The following is a 12,387-nucleotide window of genomic DNA, read 5'->3' on the forward strand; positions in this document are numbered from 1 at the left end:
TACTTTATCACAAGTTGGGATTAGTTGTCACAAGTATAGGGGTCATTCCTCGCGAAATTGGACACTTCCTGGAGCACCATTTCGGATTTTGTTCGAATTTGGATATATCGTAGTCTTTAGCGATATATAAACGTATCTCGACGAATTTTTGAAAATTGTAAAAATTGTTGATTTTAAGTTGTTTGAAATTTAGGGTCAACCTTTTTTCAATAAATCATAACTATTGAACTAACAAACTGATCAAAATGAGCTTTGCGGGTACTTACAGTGGAGGCATAAGAGTACCCAATTAAAATTATTCCAGTTAAAAAAAGATATTATTAACCATTTATTCTGCAATTCTTTTAAATAAATGCCCTGTTTTTATACCGGGGAACTATTAAAATTTTTTTTAAAAATGAGGATATAGCCCTATTTGTCCTTTTCATGGACATATCTTCGAAAATATGAATACTTTACAATTGGTCGTATGAAAATTAATTGAAGTGAACGTTGCGTCCAAGCGCACCGGCTCGACCGGTCGAGCCGTGCGGCATAGCTGCTTCAGAGATATAGCGTTAGCCATAAACGAGGCCGACCTTTAAACCATTAGTACTCGATCATCAGGGGCCCATTGTGTCCCACTGCACTCAGGGTTGTATCCCACTTTCAGCTATGGGGTTCCAAGGAATAAAATGAAAAAGACTGGAATATTTCAAAGAAATTAACGGTTTCCGAAGCTTCCATCTGGAATAAAAGGGCCAGAAGGATTTTAAATTTGAAATTAGGACGTTATAAGAACTTGTTTAATTACAATAAAACGGAAAAACCAGTACCAAATTGACGACGTACACCCCTGAACGATGGTCGAGCATGGTTATTACAACTCAAGGGTATCGAATGACAGGATTAGGCTACCAAAACACAAACTTTTGGGTCAGGTTTATGCCTAACGCTATATCTTTGAAGCAGCTATACTAGCAGCAGCTCGACGGCTAAACCTGTCATTCTTATATAAGGGTATACGACCGCTGCAAGGTCTAATACCGTTAATAGTTATTGGAAACTCACTCTTTGTCAATGGCACTCATTGTCAGAATCATTGTTGTCATTGTTCAATGGAAACCACGAAAAGGTGGTGATTAATCTTCCATCAGGAGATGATGGGATGTGATGGGATTAGGTTAAAAAATAAATATTCCATGAGCGTCTTCTTAAATAAATAATCGATTATATAAATACTTAATTCATCATTGCTACAACTATTGATTTTTCACTGTATGAATAAACTTTAGCAATTAAATGAGACTGTATCCGTTGGTATAGATGAATGAAAATTTCGCGTTCGACGAATTGTTTTAGAAAGTTCACGTCTTTCTAGCAAAAATCTTGAATGTTTATTATATTGTTCTACTGAGCTGAATTGAAAATTAATTTTTTCAATTTTAGCAATTACACAAACAATTTCTGTGGTGTCGTTATTTGGTCTTCTCACGGTCTTTGCAAATTAGCACATGCATTTTTGCCATGTGATGTTGCAAAATAATGCCACTCGGCGTTTATTCCAAAAATCAACAACTACCACAAATAAACTTTCCCACCTCGAGGTTGGGACACTTCTTTTGCAATGTTTCTGTAGTAGGCCTAGTATTTTTCAAACATGTACTTACTGTGATTGGGTTTCACAAAGGGATTGTAGCACTTTGTCCGCACCATTTCAAACTCTCGCAGTACGAATGGACACGTGCACACGGTTTGACTGTAATAACAGTACTGACAAACAGAGACTAAGAAACCAAGGAACACCACCCCTGGTAAGGTGAATACGTCTACGAACCAATAACAGAAATGCAGGGTGACTCACAACACAGGTAGTGACAGTAAAATATTTCTAGCAATTAGTATCATCGACGAGGGTAAGTTTCCAATAAGTATTAACGGTATTAGACCTTGCAGCGGTCGCATACCCCTATATAAGAATGGCAGGTATAGCCGCCAGGCTGCTGCTGGTACCGCACTTGTAGGTGCGCTTGGACGCAGCGTTCACTTCAATTAATTTTCATACGGTCAATTTTAAAGTATCTATATTTTCGAAGATATGCCCATAAAGAAGACAAATAGGGCTATATCCTCATTTTTTTCAAAATTTTAAATAGTTCCCCGGTATAAGAACAAGGCATTTAGTTAAAATAATTGCAAAATAAATAGTTAAAAAATATCTTTTTTTAACTGAAATCATTTTTTATTTCGTACTCTTATGTATCCACTGTAAGTATCCGTAAAGCTCATTTCGATCAGTTTGTTAGTTCAGTAGTTATAATTTATTGAAAAAAGGTTGACCCTAAATTTAAAAAATTTTTTTAAATCCTTCGAGACTACAACATATTTAAATTTGAACAAAATCCCAAATGGTGCTCCAAAAAGTGTCCGATTTCGCATGGAATGACCCAGTCTACTATTCCTACAGATACTCCTGTGAAGAAAGAACTACAAACAAACACGCCGAAAGGTAAATAAAAAAGTAACACGTAAAAACAGCAGTATAAAAGAAAGTTTTAACTCAGACATAACGAAGTAAGCAGAATTTTTATAGTAACGCACATTCACTTACTTTATATTACATATTACAATATTACTTTTGCAAATAAATTTTTTCACAACAATTCATTCATCTTTCATGTATTTTAATAAAAATCTTACCATTTACGATACCTGTGACAAACAACCCTATAGTGGTGCTGATTGTCACATATTAAATTATCCTAATTACCACGAAGCCAACAGGTATTTACACTGGCAATACAACATTAGTATTTTTTATTAAACCAGAACTATCCACTTTTTCTGTTACCATAAAGAAAATTTTCAAATACTTAATTATTAAATATTAAATTAAGGAGAACAAAATTGTCAGTTAAAAACGTGACAACTATTCCCGGTCACCCCTTCCCAGTGTCACTGACACACGTTACCTATTACTTACATTGAAATACACCTACGTCGATGTGTTATTCAATTTGGAATTTGAAACACGTTCCGTGGCGTATCAGTATTACAGCAAGGCACGCTTGTTCATCGAGGCCAAAACCGATCGGTTTCAGGACAAAAATAGATTCTATGAATTTCGATCAAGTTTCGCGCGACCGGTCACTTGTCAATGGATATCGTGATACGAAGTCAATGAAAGAATCGCGAGTCGCGGCCGGTGGGAAACGTTCCTGGAACAGGGAGCCGCTCTTTACTTTGCTCCTTCTTCGCTCACAGACTCTGGTGGTGAGTTGTTCAAAACCATTTCACGATTTTATGGTTGTCTGACGAATTTATGATTACTTGAATTGAGAGGCTCTGACGGAAAGATGGTGCAATTGCAGTTCTTTCCTTTTTTACAAAAAATGACATAAGTACAGGAAATGATAGATAAAATCCGTATTTATCTAGAGGAAAAATGGTACAAGTGCAGTTTCTTCTTTTTCAAGAAACGAGATAAATACGGGAAACGATAAATACGAACCGTATTTATCTAGTGGAGAAATAGTACAATTGTTGTCTAACGATAGGAAGTAATTGTAATGTGTTTAAACCTTTTTAGACCTGAATTTTCTTTTAAGAATAAAAAAATATTTTATTACACATTTTAATTCAGTAGACTGTGTAGTTAAAATTTTGTTTAAACAAATTTTTTTTTTAAGTTTGTTCGAAACATTTAGAACATGAAAAATCTGTATTTATAGGAAAAAGATAATCTGCAACACACTGTATCTAAGGCTTTGTATGAAATTGTAAGAAACTTCATGTACACAAATGTGACCATCAGGTATGAAAGGGTTAATGTCTAGAAACGTGGATTTTTCTATTAAAATTCAACTTTACTTAGTTATTTCAAATTACAGATTTTGTCACTTTTATCATTTTAACACTGAGCCCCTCCATTAATTTTTTGCACTCAGAACTTCCTAATTCCCTATAAATTTTGTCCCTTCAAAGGAGGCAATCGAGTGCAAAAGGTTAATATATGAAACGTGCAATTATGAATTACATTCGCCGGTTATGGCATTATTAAATTTACTAATATTTATTACTTCCTAATTAAGCATTGTAAAAATAAATTATTCGTTGAAAGACATCGTCAGACTTTGATTACTCTCGAATAACGAACTGTTCTTCATTAATGTCTACATGATAAATTTGGGGTTCATTTGAACTCACTATAGACATTTCATATTATTGAAACGAAATATTCCTTTACGAATATTATAATGTAAATTAAAGAAAACTAAGGTCTATAGCTGCATATATTAAATACAGTACTGGACAAAACTATAATAACTTGAGCGCAGTAATTCTTCCAATATTAATTTCTTTAACATTTCTCCAAACTAATGAACAAAGAGCATGAATTTCCTTAAATATCAATAATTTTTATAAAATCCATTCATCTTTCGTTAATTAATACAGAAAGTGCTAAAGTAATGTATCTTCAAAGAATTATTACAATCAAATTATCAATAATTTTGTCTGATATTGTACGAATTTTAAAACAATTATTTAAAATTTACGTTTCTCCGTTAGAAGTCATGTATTTTAGAAACTCCTGTATTACGAATTCTTTTTTCCATACACAGTTATACAACAAAACGATCGGTTATTCCCATCGATATCTGACATTTCATCGAAACTAACATTCACACAACTATCATAACTGTTTGCCAATTACACGTAAAATTTCGTCAAACGTCGAGAGTGGAAGCACTCGATCAATTTCGACACCGAACGACACTCGTAAGACTCGAAAACTTTCAGTCGCTTGACCTTTCTTAGTCGCTTTACCAGCGATCGAAGTCTCCCAAGAAACTGGTCGTTTCTCAAAAAATCCTATTCTCCAGTATGTAAACACAACGCGCGAATGAGGACAAGGCAAATTGGGAGGAGGAAAAAAGGCAATACGTAGGACGTGTATGAAAATGTCAACGACTGAGGAACGACGGTTCTGAGACGCACGACGTTGGCCAAGACGGGGGAGAAAAAAAAAACGGGCGTAGGAACGAAGGGATGCGGTAAATCGGTGCTAATACCGTGAAGAAAATGAAAAATCCAGCGTGTTATCCTTGGGTGGAGACTCGCGTCGCGGTTTCGCCCTCTCCCTGCGTTCGGATTGCATTTATGCGGTCTGCGTGCACAGAAACCCGTATAGACTAACAAGATGTAAGGATTCTTGTACAATACCCACGGTAACAGAAAGAAAATAGAAGAAACTGGGAACTCTGTTCAGACACAAAAAACACAGTAGGACGACACTTATTATTAGACTGCGGATTTTTATGCAAAATAAAATTTTATAGAGTAATTCTTGAAGACAAGAATTAAGTAGGAATTTCTATCTACGCTTAAGTATGTTCGTGAGTTAAGAATAAAATAGTTGCATTTCATGAAAATTTGGTCTTTTATTGTATTTCACAGAGCTGTAGAGTCTATAAATGCATAAAATCCGTAGTCTACTTATTATAAACTGAAAGGTGTTTACTCTAATTTGTTAAGTTTACCAATGAGTAATCCGCTATTACTTTAATAAAATGACAATATAATTTGACTTCGGCGTTGAAATTAAACAGACCTACTTTTTTTTTATTTTTTATTTATTTTTGCACGGAATACTTCAATTTCTTAACTAAAACCGTGAAGATATACTATACATCAATGAAACCACGGATCTTTGTTGACAAAAGGTAGATACTAACTGGTGACAGAGTTTGAAGAACTTTGAAAATGAATGTTGTACCGGTGCAACACTAGGCGGTAAAAGGTTAAGAATAAATTATTTTATAAGTTGAAGTGCTTTTATCCGAAAGAATACAAACGCGAAGATTATGTAAGAATAGCAGAATTGAAGAATATTCGATCTAGTGTCACTTCGTTGCGCAGTACTTGGACGTAACACCATACCCAAAGTTGGGCAGAATTTTCTTCGAATAATACACAGTGAAAAGCAGCATTATCTAAGGATGTCGTTCTGAGCTTTAAACAATCAATGAGATTGAATAATTGTTCGACAAATGTCGATTCATTCATAAAGAAGTATTATTTTATTATAAAAATTGAAATTTCCACGTTTGAACAATTAAATTGACGAAATACTTTTCTTTTATCTTTTATTCGTTATTCGAAACATTCCTCACCACTAGAAGGTATCTGATTATAAAATAAACAGTTAAACTACTGGAAGACTATCCACTGTATGAAAAACTGGTTCAGACCAGAAGTGAATGGTTTTAAAAGGGACATGATCCTGTGTACAGTAAATCCTCGATGAGTGTTCGAAGACTCCTCGGCACTGATGAAAAAAGGTCCCCAGGTGTAACACTGATTTTTTAATAAGGTTTAGAACAGTGATAGAACTTGGAATTCTGACGCCAATGATATTCCTTTCAGCCGCATATGGCCATTATTAGTTTATGAAATATTTAATATTCAGTGCCGAGGAGCCTTCGAACAATCATCGAGGATCTACTGTAACTAGCTTTTCTGTAGATGGCCAGGTAGAGGTCATATGAAAGATCTTTTTGCAATGGCATCGTATAGTTTTAAATGCAGTAATCGATCCATCTTGGAATTCCCCACAAAAAAGTGTTAACCTATTTACGTCGATAAATCATTAGTTTGGAAGATATTTCAATCTCAATACTACAAAGTAATACTAGTAAACCTACACATGGCTGCACCTTTCCTGAACTGACAATCACTTGGAATACACATTGAGATATCTCCTAAACTAATCATTTCTCGACATAAATAGGTTAACACTTTTCCGTAGGGAATGTCAAGACAGATCGATCACCGTACTTGAAACTACACGATTCCGTTTAAAAAAACGTATGTCACCTTCATATGACCTCTGCTTGTCAATCTACAAAAGAACGAATTACACCAGATTATGTCCCTCTTGAATCCATTCATTTCTTTCCTGAACCATTTGTGCATTCTTTTCCAATAGTTTGTATGTTTTGTTTATAACCGAACACCCTGTACACCGACGAGCAAACTCGGCTTCCACTAGGGGAAAAAGCGCCGTAGGGGAAGGGCCTCCTATCACTTGATCTCGGGAGCTACTGAAATTGATGCCAAATTAACATTCGGTTTGACATTTATTTCAGTACTTGAAATAAATTTAGTAAGTAGTAGGAGACTTTTCTTCTACGTCACTTTTTCCCCTAGCGGAAGCCCAGCTTACTCGCGAGTAGTGATGGGCACCATCGACTAAATTAAACTATCGACTAATGCCTATTTAGTCGCAACATACTATCGACTAGTCGATAGTTTTTAGTCGACTGAAATTTTGCTTCATAGATTATGTATAGATTATGTCGTCAACTTTTCAGCACCATTGATGTATTTACCTTTTAGAAATGTATTAGTTCATAGATAGAATTTCAAAAATATAAGTGGTAAACAAGTTTTTTTAAACAATTACTAATATTCGATTTTTTGTAAGCTATTTAATATTGACACTTAAAAAATTAACTGCTGTAAATTTTCTATGTAAATCAATTAGGTTATAAGCAATAATTTGCACAGTTCTTGGTAATGCATAAAAAAATATATCAAAAAATTGCAATTGGTTTGCATCACGAAGAAAATAATCAAGATCCAGTCAATAGAATTAGATAGATATAGATTAGTCGCCTGAAAGTAATCGCTTCAAGCGACTAATATTACTCGCCTGAAAGTAGTCGACGATTGAATAAATTAGTCAACTGAAAATAGTCGTTGGTTACTATCGACTTAGTCGATAGTTATTAGTCGATGATGCCCATCGCTACTCGCGAGGGTACACCTACGAGCAAACTCGGCTTCCGCTAGGGGAAAAAGTGGCGTAACGATAAGGTCCCCCTTCCACTTGATAAATTTACTTCAAATACTGAAAGAAATGTTAAACCGAATGTTAATTTGGCATAAAATTCATTAACCCCGAGACCAAGTGGTGGGAGGTTTTTTCCTTACATAATTTTTTTCCCTAGAGGAAGCCGAGTTTGCTCGCGAGTGTACATCCAACCACAATTTTAATTCCCTAACAGTTTCCCTACTTACCAGCACGAAACACGATCGAAAATACCCGCGAACACCGCAGCACGTAAGCCCCCTCCCAAACGTGGGTCACAAGCTTTCCCGGGTAATGACGTCTAAGTTACTGGAAATTGTAGACACGGGTCGAAGAAAACTATGGACGACAAAGACGGGTGGGTAGAAAGGAGTAGAAGCAATCGTTAGTGGTGTGTTAATGTTGAACAGAATCGCAATTCTACGACGATACGTTGGAGGGGTGGGGAGAGAGAAAGAGAGAGAGAGAGAGAGAGAGAGATAGTAACCGAGCGGGCCAAGCAACGTTAAGGGGCCAGGGCAACAACCGACGCTGACCCCTACGACAACCATCGGTCGCCTCCTCCTTTCCTCCAACCTCCTCCATCGACCGCCACACACCGCCACCTCCTCTCCCACTCCTTCTTCTCCTCGCCCTTTCATCCTTTGTGGCTCCTCTTCCTCCTCGGCACAATAATTCGCCATCATTTCACACGCCAAAGACCTCTGTCTCTCTTTTTCTCTCTCTCGCTCTGCTCCTCGCGATAACGCCTTCTCGCAGCGGTTTGTCCCACATCGGCCGTCGTCCCGGACCGTGAAGCCTCAACACAGCTCGCGCACACGGGGCAACGGTTGTTGAACCGTGCCTTCGTTTCTTTGCCGATGGTATTTAACCCCTACCGCGTCCCTGAATTAATTCCGTAGAAGGGAAACGAAAAACGGCGATGCCCGCCCGCATGGAACACGCTCGCACATTTCCTGTCGCGAATCGATCACATTGTTTTTCGATCTCGACGTTTGTTGCCTGCTACGGTACGGAGAGTGTCATACACTTCGTGAAGTTCTTGGTAAACCTACCGACAAACGAAGAACGACGGGTTTGACACACCTGTTTCACGTGAATATTGCGTCTCGACGAACAGTTTTGGTGACTGATGAATGGAGTTGTCGCTTGGATTTACCGATTTTTCAATGTTAATTGACTAGGTCCTCGTAATGGTGACTGCGGGTGTTTATGTAGATGTACAGGCTGTTCCAAAATAGATGTATGTCCTTCAAAGGGATTATTCCTGAGGTGAAGCAACTTTTTCCTTGACGAAAAAGTTCTCCGAGGCTTTATTAACGAGATATTAACGACAAACTCCGACGAATCAGAGCGCCCGTCTGTCGACTTAGCTTCTGCGGTAGCACGTAGCCAACGTTAACGTTTTTCAGTAAGGAACAAGTTGTTTCAAATAGCCCCAGTAATCACCTCTTTCAAGTATTTACACCTATTTTAGAACAGCCTGTAGATTTTTTGGGTAAGGTTTCGGGGATTAATGCACCAGGTTTTGATGGATGTATGGAGAAAAGTTTGGTGGATAAATGTACCGAGTTGTCTTGGTCATGTGTACATAAAAATAAAATTCTCTTATCGGCGCCCCACGATTTTATTTTTAGCCACATATAACCAAGAATGTTTTGATAGCTATAAAACGTATTTTTTATTCTATAGATTTTTACGCGATAAATATATGGGGAATTAGGAAATTCTGTGTGGAAAAAATTAATTTGTAGGAACTGGAGTCAAACACGGATTTGATTAGTCTATTCACTATTCTACCAGGTTACGAAGAAAATAAAAACTTCTTTAAACTTCATGAAATTCTTGAGTATACTGAATTTTAGAGAATCGTGCAGGATGCCATAAATATATAAAATCTGCAGGCCAGTGATGATAACTAAGGATTATAAGGGGTGAAATAGGAGGGTTGGAACGACCTGTTCGAACGGTGGTGGGCAAAGTTGGCTCTCGGGAGCTAAGCCCTCTCGCCACCAGCGTCCGCTGTTACCATCGAGCAACAGAGACAAGAATTTGAGCCTCTTTGTCTCTACGAAGGCTCACAGTCCGAAAGAAACACTGGAAGGGGGAACAGCCACGTGAGGGGCCCCTACACTGCCCAACACTGGGGTTAGAATATAATTTTATTAGGTTGAGTCACAACTGCACTTTTCTTTGTTTAATCTTGTAATACCAAAGTAGAGTATTGGAGACACCACTATTTTTCTTATTCCTTTGTTTTCTGTAGTTTCGTGAATTTAAGGTAAAAATTAAGGCAAAAGTAAGAAATTACTACACTCTACTCTGTGATACTTATTGAGAAAATGCATAACTAGAATAAAGCAGTAAAAGGGACTATTAAGAATCTTGTATATTTATGTATAAATAACCTAAAAGTGGAAAAGTCTCGTAGACTTACCTCGAACTCTACATCTTGAATATGATCTCCTGGTACAAAAGAGTTAAACATATGCACAAATACTCCACATAATTCTAACTATTATCCACTTTAAATATTCATACTATTATCCCCATTTAATTATTACTTAATAACTATTTAGTGTTCATAAGGAAAGCTACTTATGGCTTAAGCCAGCAGGTATAGGAAAGTAAATAGAGAATTTATTAGGTTGATGGAATACACAATAACTTAGAAATTTGTTCACTGGATGCGAATTGTCTGACCGCATTATGTATAAAATTGCAAATGCGATTTTAAAGTTAAACAGATTTTCGTAGACGGATCATAAAATTCAATGTAACTAGGATCACGTAAAAATTTGTACTCTTAATTTTTACGTTGAAAGTGGATGAACACACGTGTGAGTTATCGATTCTCATTTTCACAACTGTTATTGTATCCGAATAATAAGAGCTGATATTTATACAACTGAATTTCAATGACTTTTAACATGCTGCAAATGCAAAAGCAGAAATTCTACATGTTCTGTAACTACAACAGACACATTTGTTAGACAAATTCAGGCATTTGCTTCTCGTCAAATTAATACAATTAAATTTGTTCGTACGAGAGCTCGTTTTCCAGAAAATCAAATATGAACATTCCTCGAGTATGGTTGCTTTTTAGTGTAAATAGACAATTTAAATGATCATCAGTGATGATGATTCATCACTTATTATATTAATTACAATGAATCCATTAGTGGAATATTATTCTTACTTGTGTTCTCCAATCATATCATCTTCTAGCTACCAAGTTATATCGAATTATTGTGAAAACTAATAATATCGTATCATCGTCAGTATTTGTAAATATTTGATTAGCCATAATTTTAATGCAAACATATCAGACGAAACTTTGGACACGATTTTCCCGAAAACTAACTAAAACTTCATATGAAAAACTTGTATTTTACCTGACTTTCTGCCCACATTAACAACATTATTCTACATTAAAATGACGGCCACTGATGTCCGTCATGTATGACGAATGTCTTAAAACACAGAGTGCTTAAATGTAAAAAAAAAATCGTGATAAAAAATCTCATTAACGAACACTTCGTATATTGGCTGTTCTACTTCCTTCAATCTAGAAGAAAAAATATGTATCGTACTCTTTATTCTTTAATCTGAGAACAACATCGTCCATAATTCTTCCCTAAAATCATGACGCACGGCTCGTATCGTGACACAACCAGCGATAATCCTGAATGGATTTTTGTTACTGATAATAAGAACGGAAAAGCTGATTAGCAAGTCATCGCGAGAAACGCGTTTTTTCGTAATAAAAAATGTCTCATTGCTGTACACTTCCTATACCGATTGCGTTACTTCACGTGATTAAAAAAAACCCTATCTCATTTTTCATTCTAATCTAAGACCAACATCGTCCATAATTGAAGAGTAAAAGAAAAAAATCAAGAAATGTCACAAAACAGCTTTACGAAAATCAATTCTTAATACTTCAATTCACTTCTGTTTCAATGCGCCAAATTTTTACCATTATTTATCTCTGTGGACATTTCTACTTTGTCACCCTTTGGGCTACGGCAGTTTTGCAGTCCCAGTTGCCACCAACAAAATGCGTTATACATCGTAAAATCATTCAAAATGGATATTCCCTGTATTTTCTCTTGCCCTTCACATAAAACCTGAATTTCCCAGCGGCGTAGAGCTCAAATTGGAACAATGAAGTCTCAAACTTGGGAAATCCGATTTCAAACTACGGACAATCGAGTCTCGAACCTAGGGAAATCTAATTTTAGACTTGGCAAAATTCAGTCTTCTAGTTGAAAAAATCGAGTTTTGAATTTAGGAAAACCTAGTTTCCCACTACGGACAGTCGACTATCGAACTTGGAAAATAGTCTCAAGCTTAGGAAAATCTAAATTCAGACTACGGACAACCGAGCCTCGAACGTAGAAAAATCGAGTCCCAACTTTGGAAAATTAAGACTCAAACATGGGAAACTCGAGTTTCCAACTTGGAAAATGCAGTCTCAAACTTGGGAAAATCTAATTTCAAACATGGGAAAATCGAGTTTCCAACTTGGAAAA

The sequence above is a fragment of the Dufourea novaeangliae genome, unplaced genomic scaffold (genome assembly GCF_001272555.1).
Source record: "Dufourea novaeangliae isolate 0120121106 unplaced genomic scaffold, ASM127255v1 scaffold488, whole genome shotgun sequence".
NCBI lineage: Eukaryota > Metazoa > Arthropoda > Insecta > Hymenoptera > Halictidae > Dufourea > Dufourea novaeangliae.